Raw genomic sequence first — 20,579 nt, 5'->3', positions numbered from 1 at the left:
GAAAATTTATGTGAAATGTATTCCAAATTTTCTCTCAGTTGTTCTGTCACTAATGCTGCTGAGTCGGGAGGTCGGTAAAAGGAGCCAATTATTAATCTAGTTCGGTTGTTGAGTGTAACCTCCACCCATAATAATTCACAGGAACTATACACTTCTACTTCACTACAGGATAAACTACTACTAACAGCGATAAACACTCCACCACCGGTTGCATGCAATCTATCCTTTCTAAACACCGTCTGTACCTTTGTAAAAATTTCGGCAGAATTTATCTCTGGCTTAAGCCAGCTTTCTGTGCCTATAACGATTTCAGCTTCGGTGCTTTCTATCAGCGCTTGAAGTTCTGGTACTTTACCAACGCAGCTTCGACAGTTGACAATTACAATACCGATTGCTGCTTGGTCCCCGCATGTCCTGACTTTGCCCCGCACCCGTTGAGGTTGTTGCCCTTTCTGCACTTGCCCAAGGCCATCTAACCTAAAAAACCGCCCAGCCCACGCCACACAACCCCTGCTACCCGTGTAGCCGCTTGTTGCGTGTAGTGGACTCCTGACCTATCCAGCGGAACCCGAAACCCCACCACCCTATGGCGCAAGTCGAGGAATCTGCAGCCCATACGGTCGCAGAACCGTCTCAGCCTCTGATTCAGACCCTCCACTCAGCTCTGTACCAAAGGTCCGCAGTCAGTCCTGTCGACGATGCTGCAGATGGTGAGCTCTGCTTTCATCCGGCTAGCGAGACTGGCAGTCTTCACCAAATCAGATAGCCGCCGGAAGCCAGAGAGGATTTCCTCCGATCCATAGCGACACACATCATTGGTGCCGACATGAGCGACCACCTGCAGATGGGTGCACCCTGTACCCTTCATTGCATCCGGAAGGACCCTTTCCACATCTGGAATGACTCCCCCCGGTATGCACACGGAGTGCACATTGGTTTTCTTCCCCTCTCTTGCTGCCATTTCCCTAAGGGGCCCCATTACGCGCCTGACGTTGGAGCTCCCAACTACCAGTAAGCCCACCCTCTGCGAATGCCCGGATCTTGCAGACTGAGGGGCAACCTCTGGAACAGGACAAGCAGCCATGTCCGGCCGAAGATCAGTATCAGCCTGAGACAGAGCCTGAAACCGGTTCGTCAGACAAACTGGAGAAGCTTTCCATTCAGCCCTCCGGAATGTCTTTCGCCCCCTGCCACACCTTGAGACGACCTCCCACTCTACCACAGGTGAGGGATCAGCCTCAATGCGGGCAGTATCCCGGGCAACCACAGTCGTAGTCCGATCAGGGGATGCGTGGGACGAGCTGGCCGTCCCCGACAAACCCCCATCCGGACCCCCACAGTGATGCCCATTGGCAACAGCCTCAAGCTGTGTGACCGAAGCCAACACTGCCTGAAGCTGGGAGCGAAGGGATGCCAACTCAGCCTGCATCCGAACACAGCAGTTGCAGACCCTAACTCAGTCCAATCTAGCAACTGTCACAAATGATGATGATGATGATGATGATGAAATGATGAGGAGAACACAAATACTCAGTCCCCGGGCAGAGAAAATCTCCAGCCCGCCTGGGGAAGGTAAAGGGCTCATCGGGCGTTGGGAGATCTGCACTTGGCTAACAAAGGAACCCATCGCAGCCAACAAGCGGCGAGCCAATGTGTGTGGGACCAGAAGAATTTATATCGTGTGAGGGATCTGTGACACTATGTAATTGTTGACATAGCGCGTACGTTCATGGGGGTCATGGGAACTGAGGCGATATTCAGCGAGTTCAAACTTGATCCTCTGCAACAGGCGTCTGTAGTTGAGGGCCATAGAGCGCCGCGATCAGTCATAAAATCGATACGAAGGCAGGCCTGTACCAATATACATAGCTCGTGATTTACGTACCTCAAGAAAGCTGCCCGACGCCTCCCTGTAGCTCGCCACCGATGCAAGTGCCGCCAGGGTTTCATCGGTACCAAATCGTCCGCATAGGCGGTGCAACAAATTGATATCTACCTAGCGACCTCCTGATCAATTGTTGTCGTAGTCCACATGACAATGATTCTAGGGCAAAGACGTACAGCAGCGCCCACAGGGCCCACCCCCGTCATACCGAACACGTGATCGGGATAGATTGGGTGAGCCTATCATTATATGGCACCCTGAATGACACACCACGCATGGGACGTATGATCACCTCGCCAACAGCTTCTGGGTATCCCATATGACGGAGACCAACCGTAAGAAAAGAATGATCGACCCATTCAAATGCCTGGCTGAAGTCTAAGGATGACAAAGTTGCGGGCAAATGTTGAGCCCTGCGAGTGCAATGAGATCCATGTTGCAGCAAAACACTATCCGAATGTTAGTTATATGCTCCCCTAGCGACGCCTGATCATAGGACACGACATGATGGGCCGTACTCTTAAGTCGCGCTGCCAAAAGGCGTGTAAAGACCATGTCGCTGTTTAACGGGGTGAACAGGCGTTAGCCTCCGATGTGTGGACAAATGGTTCAAATGACTCTGAGCACAAATGGCTGTCCCCTAGAACTTAGAACTACTTAAACTTAACTAACCTAAGGACATCACACTCATCCATGCCCGAGGCAGGATTCGAACTTGCGACCGTAGCGGTCGCGCGGTTCCAGACTGAAGCGCCTAGAACCGCTCGGCCACAGCGGCCGGCGATGTGTGCACACTTATGCGGTTTGTGAATAGAGACAATGAGGTCCTCTAGAAAGTCATCAGGAACCCTCACCGGGGGGGGGGGGGGACATCAGTTCTCCACAGATAACAGTAGCTTGTTAACAGTTCCCACTCGGATAGCAATAAGGACTTCGTCTTCTGTTACTGGTGCCTTCAATGATACTGTCGCGTCTTTTAGTATTGGGCAGAACGTGAACTGAGATTCTTCTTCAATGAAGAATGCCTAGCACAATGGGCATGAAGGGCCGCATTAGGTGTCATGTTGTCTGCCATTGTCATTAGTTATTTTTCGAATTAAGCCCAGTGACGTTGTTGCCCGTCTGCTACAACGTGGCACATCAACAGATTTTCGAAAGCCATATGGTCACAGGTGCGGGCTCGCACCACAGTCCCTTGATGACAGTTTTAATCTGCTAGGAAGTTTCGTATCAGCATACACTCTGCTGCAGAGTGAAAATTTCTTTCTAGAAACATCCCCGAGGTCGTGACTAAGCCACGTCTCCGCAATATCCTTTCATCCAGAAGTGCTAGTCGTGCAAGTTTCGCAGGAGAACTTCTGTGAAACGAGTTATCGACGGTAGTATAGCTGTAAGGACGGGTCGTGAATTGTGCTTGGGTAGCTTAGTTGGCCACAATCGGCTCAAGCCGTGATATGAGTCAGACGTGCTCTGTGCTCTGAGCAGAGCTCAACAGGCGCGCTTGTGTTCGCATGTTAGCGCGCGGTGCTACGTCGCTGACTTCCTCCAACTTATGACCTGCAGTGGCGTTATCTCACTGCCGTGTGACTATAAAAATCACCTTTAAAGTGGAACATGTACAATCTCGAGCGCAAGAAATGGAACAGTTCATACGTGACGAACTTCATTTTGCACGTCAAGATGTAGGAATTCACGTTTTCAATGTCACGAACAGCGTGATTTGTATCAAACTGCGGACGGAAGCGGTTTGCGCTGATGTTTTGTGACGCTGCACCTAGGGACTGAGATTCAAACACCCTGATGGCCGTGTCAGAGCTGTTTCAGTTTATCATGGAGCGTTCAGCCTCCGCACAGTGAGTGTTTTCGAACTTCATTTTGAGGTACTGATGGACGTGGTCGTATCTGCCTTACAGATGAGTCATCAGTCACGTCGCGGAAAAATGGCAGATCTTCGAGGCCTACCTCATCTTAAATGGAATGCAACAGATCAAACCTGAACTGACAAAGCACATGTCTTGTGTAAACAGTCTTCACGGGTTTGCCGTCGGATCACGTTATGCAAATTCCACAATATTTCCTCAGAGCGACTGTCCGTCATCTTCAGGTGGTTCAACCTTGCTGGTGGCTAGGTACGTACCTGGGTGTGATTTTAATTCTACCCTCTGCTCCAAACACCATCTGCCACGTCGTTTGCCTGCGCAGAGCTTGCCACGATCGTCGACTGTCTCCAACTTGCGGACATGTGGAAACAAAATGGTTCAAATGGCTCTGAGCACTATGGGACTCTACTGCTGAGGTCATTAGTCCCCTAGAACTTAGAACTAGTTAAACCTAACTAACCTAATGACATCACAAACATCCATGCCCGAGGCTGGATTCGAACCTGCGACCGTAGCGGTCTTGCGGTTGCAGACTGCAGCGCCTTTAACCGCACGGCCACTTCGGCCGGCATGTGGAAACATTTTCATGGTGACCGCCCTGGTTTCACGCACTACACTACACATTATTCCAGTCACTATGGTCGCTTGTATATCTCACGTTCGCTGGTGGGACGAACCCGACTGGCTCAGATTTGGCCTGACGTTTTTTCCGACCATGCAGAGTATGTCTGCACCATCACACTCGACTGCCAGACGGTGTAACATGGATGGGTGTTTGGAAGCTGCATGTGGCCCTTTTGGCGTCTCCTTACTGTCGGAAACTAACCAAGGTGACGTGTGAATCACGACACCGCTGCCATGGCGCTTACACGTCTACGTCGTCGTGGTGACTGTCCTGTGCAAAACCTGCCCTCCGCCAGGCCATATTGGCGAATGACTGAGATTCGGAAACTTGGAGGAGGCAGTCCCTGAACTTATATTACCAAGTATTGAGGGACTGCTCTACGATGCCCTTTCCGCCTGAAATATGTACAACTGTGAACTGCGTCAAAGCACAGATCACAGCACTCATGCGCTGTCACCTTGAAGGGACGGTTGTGCGAGCCCGCACTTCTGACCATACGGCCTTACACGGGCAAGTGCCCCACCAATTGAGCTACCCAAGCACGACCCATGACCGTCCTTACAGCTTTACATTGTCCTCGTCCGCTGGATTGGTCACAAGGGGCTGAATGACAAGGCTTGTTTCGCGTAGCCTCCACGTTCACCCGATCTGACGTTATACGATTTTTATCTTTGAGGAGTTCGTAAAGGATTATTTGTATGTTCCTCCACTACCACTTGATCTACCCGTCTTCAGATAAATGGATGAAGCAGTTGTTGCAACTATTATTCCAGACACACTGATCAAGGGTTGGGAAGAACTCGCCTATCGACTCGATGTGTGCCGTGTGGCAAACGGAGTTCACTTCGGACACTTGTAAGAATAGCTATTTGAGTTGCTCTTTCATTTGTAATACCTTATTTATATATGTAGGTTGAATGTAATAAATGCTACAAAGGCTTAAAACCCCGATATACTCATTTAGAAACACCTGGCATAACATAGTTCTATTGCGAAATATTTTCCGATGCTGCGTAACTCTCAAACTATGTATTTGCTTCATACGGGTCTATCTCTGGCTGCTATGTCTCCTAGATGGAATGTTGTGCTATTAATCTCTACAGGAAATGACAGCATTTCATGTGGCGTTTAACGTAACGGAGGATCTCACGAAAATAATTTCGTCATTTGGGAAAGATATGTGCAAGACCAGTGGTAAAGGAAAGCTTTTCAGAGTGTGTGTTACACTTTACAGAAACATACAGTAATGTCAGTTATCGGTAATAGACATAGTACGACGTACAAAACAAAATCGAGCAAGAATGATTTCATTGCGGTGGTGGATGTATTATTGGGAGCTCTTACATGACTTGTACAGTGTATACCAGTGAACGATTATGTTTGTAATTCATTAGTCATTTCGCAACACTCGCTGGTGAAGGACGAGAAACGACCTTCTCTACAAGAGTCGCATGGAACCGGATTCGGATGAAGGATTCAGAGGACAGTGAAGGCAACGGTATTCTACTAATCCCATTGCTTTGTGGTTGGTACAGGAGTCATGCAATGACTATGGAACCGCTGAACGTAAAATATAGATACTAGATCAAAACTATACAGCTGGAAGAGGGTCGTAAACTGAGTACTTCTAGATAATGAAATAACGCTTGGAAAAGAATATTTAGTTGTTTAGTTGCATAAACGATTTACTTCATACTACCAGCTTAATTTCAGAGCAACTAATCAAAGTGACAACCGTTAGTCTCAAAGCAAACTTCACCGCAGCGCATTTAAATCAATCCACACTCTCTCAAATGTTCGTGCTGTCTGTTGGGCAATGAGGCAACCAGCTGGGATCCTACCAACCAGTTGCTCTTAGGCTTCCGGCGGGGTGTCATACACCACAGATTCATGTAATCCCACAAGGAAAAAAATCCACATGAGTGAGATGAAACTAACTACACGCCGGCCATGGGACACCTTCCAGTCGAAAGGCTGGCTGTTACCTGTATACGTGGGAGCTATTTTTAAATGTACTCTGAGTGAGAGACTTGTAAAGTGTCTGTATCAAATTAATGTTCAGAATCAGTTGTAAATACTCGTGACATTCCTGTAGAAATTTTCAAAGCGATGTGAGGTGGAACGAGCAAGTGAGAATTGTGATAATGATGGTGACTGGTCAACTTCGGTTTATTGATAGAATTTTAGGAATGAGTGGTTCACTTGTAAAAGAGATCGCATAAAGGACGCTGGTGCGACCTATTCTTGAATACTGCTCGAGTGTTTGGGATCCATATGATATGGGATTGATGGAAGACATCGAAGCAATTCAGAGGCGAGCTGCTGGATTTGTTACCGGTTGGTTCGAACAACACGCAAGTGTTACGGAGATGCTACGCGAACTCAAATGGGAATCGCTAGAGGGAAGGCAACGTTCTTTTCGAGAAACACTACTCAAAAAATTTAGAGAACCGGCATTTGTAGCAGTATTAATGGCCAGTAGTATACTTTAAGCATTTCCCAATCTAATTCCCGCAGTATCACTCGATTTAATTCGACTACATTCCATTATCCTCGTTTTGCTTCTGTTGATGTTGATCTTATATCCTCCTTTCAAGACACTGTCCATTCCGTTCAGCTGCTCTTCAAATAAACATTTTGGGTAATGTTTTCTCTAATTCACACTTTCAGTAATTCAGACTGAGACTTGCACCAGTTACTCCAAATTAGTGAGGTTTCACTGTATTTCTGCTACAGGAAGCACTTTGTATCTGATTGATCTGAGTGGCTCGACAACACGCAGACAGAAAGCAGTTCAGCTACGATAAATAGGACTTGTGCAGGAAGCGGCTCACTGCATCTAGATACCTTGTGTGTGTAAGGAGCCTAAAAATCATCCAAGAACAACTGTTAATTTGTATGGCAATCCTAGTGAATGATTTTTTAAGAAATACAGTTGCTTTTATAGCGTAGTTTATTGTAATCTTGACGTTTTTCCTACTACATAGTTCCAAGGATGAGATCCTGTTCCTATATCCTGGTTGTATTCGATTATTGAATGAGGATTCTGATGTAACTGATGCATGAACTAAGCATCTTTTTCCTACAGTTTTCTTACATCACTTAATCTATACTTCGCAAACCACTTTATGGTGTGTGTCAGAGGTTATACTGTGTGCCACTGTCACTTCCCCTTTTCTGTTACAATCGCGAATGACCCGTGGGAAGAACGATTATTGCTAAATCTAAATTGCTAAATCCAAGCATATCTTCATTTTCTTTTCACGATATATACATAGGATGAAACGATGTGTTGGTTGACTCTTTTGGGAATTTATGCTCGTAGAATGTTAACCATAAATCACACGGTAATGGACCACGCATCGCGTGTAACAGCGGCCACTGGAATTCGATGAGAATCAGTGGGATGCTTTCCCGCTTACTTTATGAACCTGTAAAGAAATGCGCTGTTCTTCTTTGAATCTCCTGTATTTCCTCCATGATTCCTGTCTGGGACGGATCCCATACTGACGAGCAAATTTATAATGTTGATGGAACGGGATTTTTGTTAACTAACTCCTTTTTGGGTGTATTACACTTCCTTAAGATTACCCGCAATTGATTTTATGGGTTAGTTCGACTTTAAATATCTATGAACGCATGTTCTTAGATATTAAAGGGTTGTGGCTTAGAGCTGTAAAACCACTGTAGGCTACTGTACACTTTCAACACTATGCATAGACTGCGGCAGTTTTGCTAGTAGCTTTGGTCAGTTAAGGTCATACCTGCGTTACCTGCTCGTTAGGCGTGTTGCATAACTGTAACCTACGGGACATTTTTGTTTTAAATACTGTAGTTATCCTCCTGTCTGCTACATCAATGTAAACAGGATTTACAGCAAAGTTAAAATTGTCAGTATTTAATTCAGGTTTTATTCATAAATGACTGATTTGTAACATGAGACTGACAGATGTTGTAGCAAAAATAAAGAACACAGTACAGATTTATCACACAGCGCTAGAAAACGCGATTTCCTCAACGAAAAGGTAAAACAAAAGAAACCACAATGCAACAAAGGTCAAACATCGCTTCAGTACTTTGTCAACTTATATAAAACATGTTTCTGTTATTCATAAACAACTTTCCCATATTTTATCAATAATCACAGGATACTCTGGCCTTTGATCATGACGAAGAACGTTCTATTGAGTAGAAACGCAATTTGAAATTTTTATGTATATAAAATACAGGATGAACTAACACTGAATGATGTGCGATTCTACGAGAGTTGATTGAAAAGTAATGCCTCCACCTTTGTAACTCTTCAACAGTTGGCAGCACTGGTATCCGGCAGGTATTGGCTTGTTCCGTAGTCTCTTCTCTACAGCTCCAGTTGGCGGGAAGCATTAGTATTGAACGGTTGTTTTGTTACAGTGTAAAGTATGGAACCCTGTGCAGACGGTCGCTCAATGCGATTTAAGCAACGTGCAGTCATTGAAATCTTGACAGCAGAAGGTGTCACCCCAAAGGAGATTCATCAGAGAATGAAAGCAGTTTATGGTGATTGTGTTGATTTGAGTACTGTGCGTCGTTGGGTGAGTAAGTTTAAAGACGTTGAGGCGGGAACGTCTGTCCTGCGTGACAAACAAAGAGTTGGACGACCTGTGACAGCAACCACCGAGCTCCACCGGCAACATGTTGACGGATTGATTCATGACGTTCGTCATATCACTCAGAGAGAAATTGCAAGCACAATCAGCATTCCACAAGAACGTGTGGGTCACATTATTGCTTTTCTTAGCTGTCGGAAGATCGATGGACGATGGGTACCCCGGATGCTGAGTCCTGAAATGAAAGTGCACAGACTTGAAATTTGCCAGGAACTCCTGTCGCTTTATGAGAATGAATGTGACGCCTTTCTCCATTCAATTATGACAGGACACGAAACGTGGGTACACCATTACGACCCAGAGACCGAATTGAAACGGGAAATGTTTTCCTGCGGCATGGCAATGCCAAACCACACACTTCACTTTCCACCACAGCTAAACTTCAGAGATTGAATCTCACTACCGTACGGCATCCTCCATACAGTCCAGATTTAGCACCGCCTGACTTCCATCTGTTCCCGATAATGAAGGACGATCTGCGGGGATGTCATTATTCTTCTGATGAAGACGCTGAGAGAACTGTGAGGCTGTGGTTGCGGAAGCAGGGTGTCGACTTCTTCCGTGATGGCTTCAGAAAACTTGTTCATTGTTGCCAGGGATGTATCCAATTGGCTGGTGATTATGTGGAAAAGTGAATATTGCTAATTAAAGATCACATTCCAAGGATTTTTTCTGCGTTTGATTTACTAAAATATTCCCATCCAAACCCAATTAACGAAGGTGGAGGCATTACTTTTCATTCAACCCTCGTAATTATGTGCAAACAAACACCCAAATAAATTTAAAAAAAAAAGGAAGAGAAGTTGTCGGCTGCCTGTTTTTCACTTACACATTCATTTGCTTTTCCTTCCCCACCAATGCTCTCTGTACTACCGGTAATCCTATCATTTATTACGTAATTTATGTGGTATAACAGAAAGTAACGAACCATAATTTTGGTAGAGCTCAACTCCATTGTGAGTGCTTCCAGTACTCGTTGTGCATTCGTATAATCACACAGTTGTTCTTTCTACCTGTTTGTGCGCAGTACATTAAATTTTATTACGTTGAAGATCAACTGTCTCTCGCTATATCATGCGTCGATCCTCTACAGCCATAGTCACTGAAAGATTGTTCATGTAACAACAATAGATCTTCAGCGTGAAGACCATTTGAATAACCATGAGCATTTTTAGAAAAACTAAACGATTAAAACATTGCTTCTGACACACTTGAGGAAAAAAAAAATTATTTATGTTATCCATATCGTGTGGTTGTAGTGAATGCGCAGGAGTTGGCTTGGTGTGCAGTATTACGGCAGTTATATCTTTTGTTAGCGCTTGTGAACGAAAATTGATAGAAGAAAACATTTAAATCTGTTTTCAGTTTAGGTCAGTGCAATCTTTAAAGATAAGCGTTAATGTGATGTGACTCGATTACTGTGTCGTTTGTGAGAACTCCAGCGATAACAGTATAGTTGCTTCAGTACAGGTGTTCAACTAAACTGCAAGTCGAAGCGATTTACTTAGCGTAGACTTACAATTTTTTTACAGGCAGGAATATTTTGTATCATACACACGTCTCAGACTTCAAGAATAATATAATAATTCCAATCCCAAAGAAAGCAGGTGTTGACAGATGTGAAAATTACCGAACTATGGGTTTAATAAGTCACAACTGCAAAATACTAACGCGAATTCTTTACAGACGAATGGAAAAACTGGTAGAAGCCGATCTCGGGGAAGATCAGTTTGGCCGTGCGGTTCTAGGCGCTACAGTCTGGAACGGAGCGACCGCTACGGTCGCAGGTTCTAATCCTGCCTCGGGCATGGATGTGTGTGATGTCCTTAGGTTAGGTTTAATTAGTTTTAAGTTCTAGGCGACTGATGACCTCAGATGTTAAGTCGCATAGTGCTCAGAGCCCGAGCCACTTATCTTAGAAGAAAGATTAAGGAAAGGCAAACCTATGTTTCTAGCATTTGTAGACTTAGGGAAAGCTTTTGACAATGTTGACTGGAATACTCTCTTTCAAATTCTGAAGGTGGCAGGGGTAAAATACAGGGAGCGAAAGGCTATTTACAATTTGTACAGAAAGCAGATGGCAGTTATAACAGTCGAGGGACATAAAAGGGAAGCAGTGGTTGGGAAGGGAGTGAGACTGGGTTGTAGCCTCTCCCCGATGCTATTCAATCTGTATATTGAGCAAGCAGTAAAGGAAACAAAGGAAAACTTCGGTGTTGGTATTAAAATCCATGGAGAGGAAATAAAAACTTTGAGGTCCGCCGATGACATTGTAATTCTGTCAGAGACAGCAAAGGACTTGGAAGAGCAGTTGAACGGAATGGACAGTGTCTTGAAAGGAGGGTATAAGATGAACATCAACAAAAGCAAAGCGAGGATAATGGAATGTAGTCATATTAAGTCGGGTGATGCTGAGGGAATTAGATTAGGAAATGAGACACTTGAAGTAGTAAAGGAGTTTTGCTATTTGGGAAGCAAAATATCTGATGTTGGTTGAAGTAGAGAGGATATAAAATGTAGACTGGCAATGGCAAGGAAAGCGTTCCTGAAGAAGAGAAATTTGTTAACATCGAGTATTGATTTAAGTGTCAGAAAGTCGTTTCTGAAAGTATTTGTATGGAGTGTAGCCATCTATTGAAGTGAAACATGGACGATAAATAGTTTAGACAAGAAGAGAATAGAAGCTTTCGAAATGTGGTGCTACAGAAGAATGCTGAAGATTAGATGGGTAGATCACACAACTAATGAGGATGTATTGAATAGAATTGGGGAGGAGTTTGTGGCACAACTTGACTAGAAGAAGGGATCGGTTGGTAGGACATGTTCTGAGGCATCAAGGGGTCACCAATTTAGTACTGGAGGGCAGCGTGGAGGGTAAAAATCGTAGAGGGAGACCAAGAGATGAATACACTAAGCAGATTCAGAATGATGTAGCTGCAGTAGGTACTGGGAGATGAAGAAGCTTGCACAGGATAGAGTAGCATGGAAAGCTGCATCAAACCAGTCTCAGGACTGAAGACCACGACAACAACAACAACAACAACAAGAAGCATAGCACCAAAAATGCAACAGGAGCGTAATATATAAGAAATTGTCCATGCAACTTGCCACTGGTGATGCCTTGCAGAAAATAAAGGCGAAACGCGTATGGCACTAAAATTGTGTTTTATTCAGTTGCTGTCAGCGGGTCCATAAGTAAAAACTATCGGTATACCGTAATAGAAGTAAGTTATACACGCTCTTAAAGACAATTTGGTTTACTTCGGAAACAATGCGTTGTTCCGAATCTCATCATGTACACTATCGGGCAATCAGTGTGAGCCTCATCATCTCCGAATAACTTCTGCAACCTACATTATTCCGAATCTGCTTACTATATCCACCTCATGGTCTCCCTCTACGATTTTTACCCGCCACACTTCCCTCCAATACTAAACTGATGATCCCTTGATGTCTCAGAATGTCTCCTATCAATCACTCCTCTTCATCAAGTTGTGCCACAAATTTCTTGTCTTCCCAGTTCTATTCAGTACCTCCTCATAAGTTCCGTGATCGACCTATCTAATCTTCAATATTCTTCTGTAGCACCACATTTAGAAAGCTCCTATTATCTTTTTGTCTAAACTGTCTATCGTCCATGTTTCACTTCCATACATGACTGCACTCTGACAAATAGTTTCAGAAAAGACTTCCTAACTCTTAATCTGTATTCGATGTTAACAAATTTCTCTTCTTCAGAAATGCTTGTTTTGTCATTGCCAGTCTACATTTTACATCCTCTCTTCGTTGGCTATCGTCAGTTGTTTTGCTGCCCAAATAGAAAAACTCATCTACTACTTTAAATGTCTTGTTTCCTAGTCTAATTCCCTCAGAATCGCCTGATTTAATTCCACTACATTCCAATATCGTTGTTTTGTTGTTGTTGCTGTTCATCTTATATCGTACTTTCACGACAACGTCCATTCCATTCAACTGCGCTTCCAAGTCCTTTCCTGTCTCTGACAGAATTGCAATGCCATCGGCAAACCTGAAAGTTTTTAATACGTTTCTTTGTGTGGCGATCTTCCGCAGCAGCTGCTAACATCTGTTATTGTAGGTGATCTGTCTTGAGCTGACTGTAGTGTAATTAAAAAGAAGTACACCAGACGCGTTTCGCTTTTATTTATAAAACATATTCTGTGGCATTGGTGTTTCTTTACGTAGCCTGCACCTTCCCCTCTTGCTAGCAGTGGTTGATGTCGATAGGCTTCATTTCACATCTGCAGTTTTTGGTATTTTGCATTATTTTCTGCGCTGCACTATTTATAATTGACTGTTTTTCATTCATCACTGCTACAGTGTTTATGCCTGTATAGGCATCCAACCTACAGCCAAGATCTCGCACCTCCCAACATCTGCATCTACATGGATACTCTGCAAATCACATTGAAGTGCCTGGCCGAGGGTTCATCGAACCACCTTCACAATTCTCTGTTATTCCAATGTCGTGCAGCGCGCGTAAAGAACGAACACCCATATCTTTCCATACGAGCTCTGATTTCCCTTATTTTATCGTGGTAATCGTTTCCTCCTATGTAGGTCGGTGTCAAAAAAATATTTTCGCTTTCGAAGGAGAAAGTTGGTGATTGGAATTTCGTGAGAAGATTCCATCGCAACGAAAAACGCTTTGCTTTTAATGAAGTCCAGCCCAAATCCTGTGTCATTTCTGTGACACTCTCTCCCATATTTCGCGATAATACAAAACGTGCTGCCTTCTTTGAACTTTTTCGATGTACTCCGTCAGTCCTATCTGGTAAGGATCCCACACCGCGCAGCAGTATTCTAAAAGAGGACGGAGAAGCGTAGTGTTGGCAGGCTCCTTAATAGATCTGTTACATTTTCCAAGTTCAAATGGTTCAAATGGCTCTGAGCACTATAGGACTTAACATCTGTGGTCATCAGTTCCCTAAAACTTAGAACTACTTAAACCTAACTAACATAAGGACATCACACACATCCATGCCCGAGGCAGGATTCGAACCTGCGAACGTAGCGGTCACGCGGTTCGAGACTGAAGCACCTAGAACCGCACGGGCACACCGGCCCGCCATTTTCCAAGTGTCCTGCCAATAAAACGCAGTGTTTGGATAGCCTTCCTCACAACATGTTCTATGTGTTCCTTCCAATTTAAATTGTTCGTGATTGTAATATTTAGGTATTTAGTTGAATTTACGGCTTTTAGATTTGTCTGATTTATCGTGTAACCGAAGTTTAACGAATTCCTTTTAGCACTCATGCGTATGACCTCACACTTTTCGTTATTTAAGGTCAACTGCCACATTTCGCACCATTCCGATATTTTTTCTAAATCGTCTTGCAGTTTGTTTTGAAGTTATTACGACTTTATTAGTCGGTAAACGACAGCGTCATCTGCAAACAACCAAAGACGGCTGCCCAGATCGTGAAGGGTGCACTCCGCGGTAAGCAGCACATGGATGATGGGGAGGTTATTGAAGCAGCAAGACTTGAGCTCCGACGTCGACCAGTAGAGTGGCACTATGCGGGCACACAGGCCCTCCGAGTAAGGTGGCGTAAGACCGACGCATCGAACGGAGATTACGTTGAAAAATAGGGTTTTGTAGCCAGAACAGTAGGGAATAATATGGAGTATTGGAATCCTGAATGAAACGACCCAGCTTTCGGAAAAAAGGTGTTGCAGTACTTATGTAATGTCCCTCGTGTATGCACTATGCATCCGGTAGATCTGTATGTGGACCACCGCACCTTATTCGGGGATTTATGTGACTTCATATTCTCCTTGACGTGTTGTTGACGTAATGATATGTCTGACGTGGTAAAGCCTGGGCTTGTTTGATCGAGAGCCTGTAGGTTTTGCTGAACCACGTCCTGTCCAGCTGCCTCGAAATTGTTCATCAAGGAACTCACGCACCTGAGTAGCAAAGTGTGCTGGACCTCCGTCCTGCTGTACTTACACACTTCGTCCATGATTCCCTTGTCTTTGAGCAGAGGTATCAACCAGGTTTGCATTGTGACCAAACGAGAATTCCACCCACGCTCCCCTCAAAAAACTGTGGTCTTAACCGACATCGTGATGACATCCTGGTTCATACCATAACATGACCAGCATTACTTTCCAACTCTTGGACACCATGGGGATGGTCCTTAGACAAGAAAACCACATGCCTCCTGTGTGAACTGCGACGTATTGCACATTACTTGGAAAATATCACTCTTGAGCGAGACACGGCAAATGGAAATCGTGCAACTCACTGCTCCAAGTCTTTGTTAGACAACTCATTCAAAACATCTGTCTAAATCCATTCATTCTGAAATCTTTTTTTTTTTTTTCATGTGATCATGCACTGTACTTCAGATTCAGTTGCTCCTTCGTGCGTGTATTTCATCGGTGGATGCTCAACTGATTCCCTTTTTCTTACGTTCACTACGCTGTATACATTTCACACTGCCTGAAAAAAAGTACGTTTCTCCCAATCAAGCAGACCTGCTTTACTGTCTGAGGCTTTGCCAAAGCGACCTCTAAAATAACTCACTGTCTGTGTCATTGTTTGTCCTGTCTGCGGACGTTCGTGCAGCTTCAGACACATCTCCAGTCACTCCTAAACACTGTTTACTGAGTCAGATCACATCAGCCAAGGCGCAACTAGAACAACGCAGTATTGAAACAAAACGATGCAATACTGACAACAATGTTCTTCGTCAGCTTCAAAGCAGGGATCCCAATAAAACAACTTCACGACACTTATAAGGTCATAAAACATTTTTAGAAAATTGGTACAGATAAGTGACCAAGAATGACGCAACAAATGGCACGGAATATGAAAAACAGGCACTCAAATTTTCTTTTACAGCGTTTAAAATGGTTGCGTGTGTCCACCCTTCATCACACGGCAAACATCTCATAGGTAGTCCAGTTCTGCGCACATCCGACCCAGCATATCAAGTGTGGTGGTAAGAACTGCTGCTGTGATGAGATGTCGAAAGTCTTCAAGGTACATAATAGAAGTGGAACAGTACCAAACTTGCCGGCACCATGTTAAAGAAAACCTGAGCGTTTGTCTTTCACTCTATGTCATGTTTAACCGTGTACGTATACCAGTTTTTAAACTGTTTCATTGGCTTTATACGAAGGGTGTTCAACAAGCAATGCAACACATCTTTTTCTCGGCGGCTTTAGGCTGAAATACAGGGTTATTACCAATGATTGAAGCGATTTCACAGCTCTACAATAACTTTATTATTTGAGATATTTTCAAAATGCTTTGCACACACATACAAAAACTCAAAAAATTTTTTAGGCATTCACAAATGTTCGATATGTGCCCCTTTAGTGATTCGGCAGACATCAAGCCGATAATCAAGTTCCTCCCACACTCGGCGCAGCATGTCCCCATCAATGAGTTCGAAAGCATCGTTGATGCGAGCTCGCAGTTCTGGCACGTTTCTTGGTAGAGGAGGTTTAAACACTGAATCTTTCACATAACCCCACAGAAAGAAATCGCATGGGGTTAAGTTGGGAGAGCGTGGAGGCCATGACATGAATTGCTGATCATGATCTGCACCACGACCGATCCATCGGTTTTCCAATCTCCTGTTTAAGAAATGCCGAACATCATGATGGAAGTGCGGTGGAGCACCATCCTGTTGAAAGATGAAGTCGGCGCTGTCGGTCTCCAGTTGTGGCATGAGCCAATTTTCCGCGGGCTACGCGTGAAACTTGCCCGCACGCGTTCAACTGTTTCTTCGCTCACTGCAGGCCGACCCGTTGATTTCCCCTTACAGAGGCATCCAGAAGCTTTAAACTGCGCATACCATCGCCGAATGGAGTTAGCAGTTGGTGGATCTTTGTTGAACTTCGTCCTGAAGTGTCGTTGCACTGTTATGACTGACTGATGTGAGTGCATTTCAAGCACGACATACGCTTTCTCGGCTCCTGTCGCCATTTTGTCTCACTGCGCTCTCGAGCGCTCTGACGGCAGAAACCTGAAGTGCGGCTTCAGCCGAACAAAACTTTATGAGTTTTTCTACATATCTGTAGTGTGTTGTGACCATATGTCAATGAATGGAGCTACAGTGAATTTATGAAATCGCTTCAATCATTTGTAATAGCCCTGTAATGCAGAATACGTTGTGACACATCGTGGCTCCCATAATCTCATGAAGTTCAGATAGGTTGCGGCTCTATACGCAGCCTTCAAAATACCCTCTGTAACAGAGGTAAGTTCCAAGCAGAGAACTGTCATTGAATTTCTTTTGGAGGAAAATCAGAGCATCGCTGACACTTATACGTGCTTGCAGGATGTCTACGAAGACCTGGCAGTGAACAAAAGCACTGTGAATCGTCGCTCGAGTGTGAAAATTTATATATAGTAATAAAAATACACTACTGGCCATTAAAATTGCTACACCACGAAGATGACGTGCTACGAGTACAGACGCGAAAGTTAACCGACAGGAAGCAGATGCTGTGATACTCACATGATTAGCTTTTCAGAGCATTCACACAAGGTTGGCGCCGATAGCGACACCTACAATGTGCTGACATGAGGAATGTTTCCAATCAATTTCTCATACACAAACAGCAGTTGACCATCGTTGCCTGGTGAAACGTTGTTGTGATGCCTCGTGTAAGGAGCAGAAATGTGTACCATCCCGTTTCCGACTTTGATAAAGGTCGGATTGTAGCCTATCGCGATTGCGGTTTATCGTATCACGAAATTGCTTCTCGCGTTGGTCGAGATCCAATGACTGTTAGCAGAATATGGAATCGGTGGGTTGAGGAGGGTAATACGGAACGCCATGCTGGATCCCAACGGCCTCGTATGACTAGCAGTCGAGATGACAGGCATCTTATCCGCATGACTGTAACGGACCGTGCAGCCACGTCTCGATCCATAAGTCAACAGATGGGGACGTTTGCAAGACAACAACCATCTGCACGAACAGTTCGACGACGTTTGCAGCAGCATGGACTATCAGCTCGGAGACCGTGGCTGCGGTTACCCCTGACCCTGCATCACAGACAGGAGCGGGTGCGATGGTGTACTCAACGACGAACCTGGGTGCACGAATGGCAAAAAGTCATTCTTTCGGTTCTGTTTACAGCATCATGATGGTCTCATCCGTGTTTGGCGACAACGCGGTGAACACACATTGGAAGCGTGTATATTTGTCATCGCCATACTGGCGTATCACCCGGCGTGATGGTATGGGGTGTCATAGGTTACACGTCTCGGTCGCCTCTTGTTCGCATTGACGGCACTTTGAACAGTGGACGTTACATTTCAGATGTGTTACGACCCGTGGCTCTAACCTTCATTCGATCCCTGCGAAACCCTACATTTCAGCAGGATAATGCTCGGCAGCATGTTGCAGTTCCTGTACGGGCCTTTCTGCATACAGAAAATGTTCGACTGCTGCCCTGGCCAGCACATTCTCCAGATCTCTCACCAACTGAAAACGTCTGGTCAATGGTGGCCGAGCAACTGGCTCGTCACAATACGCCAGTCACTACTCTTGAACTGTGGTATCGTGTTGAAGCTGCATGGGCAGCTGTACCTGTACACGCCATCCAAGCTCTGACTCAATGCCCAAGCGTATCAACGCCGTTATTACGGCCAGACGTGGTTGTTCTGGATACTGATTTCTCAGAATCTATGCACATAAATTGCGTGAAAATGTAATCACATGTCAGTTCTAGTATAATATATTTGTCCAATGAATACCCGTTTATCATCTGCATTTCTTCTTGGTGTAGTAATTTTTAATGGCCAGTAGTGTAGTAATATAAAATATATATAATTAAACAACTTGATTGTATACTATTGACATATTTGGTTTTTATGAGTTTTTGGAGAGAATAAATTGTTTTATCGCGTTTAATTCAGATATCCTGTAAATTGTGGGCCAGTGGTGTCGTGAACTTACGTGGTGTCCTTGATTATATTCATCTTTTTCCGCCATTAGTATTTACCTGTTGATCGTGTGTATAACAGTTCTTAATCGGGCTTCTTCTTCAGATGCACGCCTCTTGTGGACCTGATATTGAGATGGTGCGTGGAAGAAAAGAAAACTTACGTGGTTTTGCACAAAAAACGAGTTTTTACACTGAATATTTTCATAGGATTATTATTCAGACAACTCATTGATTCACAAGAAAAAACGTCTTCTTCCCACGAGAACTAAAGACAGAGTCTCTCTATTAATTGACAAAAAAATTGAATGAGGTTTCCCTCATTTGTTACCGCCTTCCGTCATATTAAAATAACTATTTTGCTAACGGTTACAGCGGTCCCGCTAATGTTTTTTGTCAGTGCTTTTCTTACACGAGGCGTCTGTCATCGCAACAAGGTTGCGCAACCCTGTCCGAGCTCCCACGTGCCTGCCAGCGGCACACAGCTGTGACCCCTACAACGTTGGTACGTTACAGTCACTCTGATTTGATGTGACTGGCGGATTACAATCAAACATCTCGCTGCTCAACTGGATGTCTCTGTTGTAGCGATGACATACTCGTCCTCCAGCTGGGGTACTCAATGGTGAGTGGCCGCTGCGTTTATCGCCGCCTAATAGAAGACCATAAAGAACATCATCTGTGCGGAATTACTTGCACGTTACAAGGGTGAGCGTCACAATTTTTTGTCGAATGTCGTCACAGGCGATGACACATGGATCGATCGCTAAGAACCGGAAACAAATCTACAAACCCATGGGGTGGCGCCACATCACCTCTCCTCCGAAAAAAAGTTAAAGCTTCACCCTCAGCCGTAAAGTCATGGCGACGGTCTTCTGTGACTCTGAAAGGGTTACTCTGTTTGATGTCCTCCCTCATGGTGCAGTGGTCACATCTGACGTGTATTTTGCTACACTCAGGAATATTAATAGGGGTTTTCAACTTGTTCGTCGCCGCGCAAGCGCAAACGAACTTCTCCTTCTCCATGACAACGCAAGGCCTCACACAAGTCAGCGCACCCGAGAAGAGCTCAGAAAACTTCATTGGACTGTTCTTCCTCATCCACCACACAGCCTGGATCTCGCACATTCGATCTCCCATCTGTTTGGCCCAATGAACGATGTACTCCGTGGGAAGCAGTTCGTTGATGGTGGTGAGGTTACTGATACAGCAAGATGTTGTCACCGACGTCGACCAGTAGGTTGGTACCATGCGGGCATACGGGCCCTTCCAGTAAGGTGGCGTAGGAGTGTCGAACTGACCAGAGATGTTGTTTAAAAATAGGATTTTATAGCCAAAAAAATGAGGAGTTATATGGTATATTGCAATCATGAATAAAACCACCCTGCTTTCAGAAAGACTTGCCGCAGTGGATACACCGGTTCCCGTCAGATCACCGAAGTTAAGCGCTGTCTGGCATGGCTGGCACTTGGGTGGGTGACCATCTGGGCCATCATGCTCTGTTGCCATTTTCGGGGTGCACTCAGCCTCGTGATGCCAATTGAGGAGCTACTCGACCGAATAGTAGCGGCTCCGGTCAAAGAAAACCATCATAACGACTGGGAGAGCG

The sequence above is a fragment of the Schistocerca piceifrons genome, chromosome 4, assembly GCF_021461385.2.
Source record: "Schistocerca piceifrons isolate TAMUIC-IGC-003096 chromosome 4, iqSchPice1.1, whole genome shotgun sequence".
Taxonomy (NCBI): domain Eukaryota; kingdom Metazoa; phylum Arthropoda; class Insecta; order Orthoptera; family Acrididae; genus Schistocerca; species Schistocerca piceifrons.
This window is presented reverse-complemented; position numbering follows the sequence as displayed.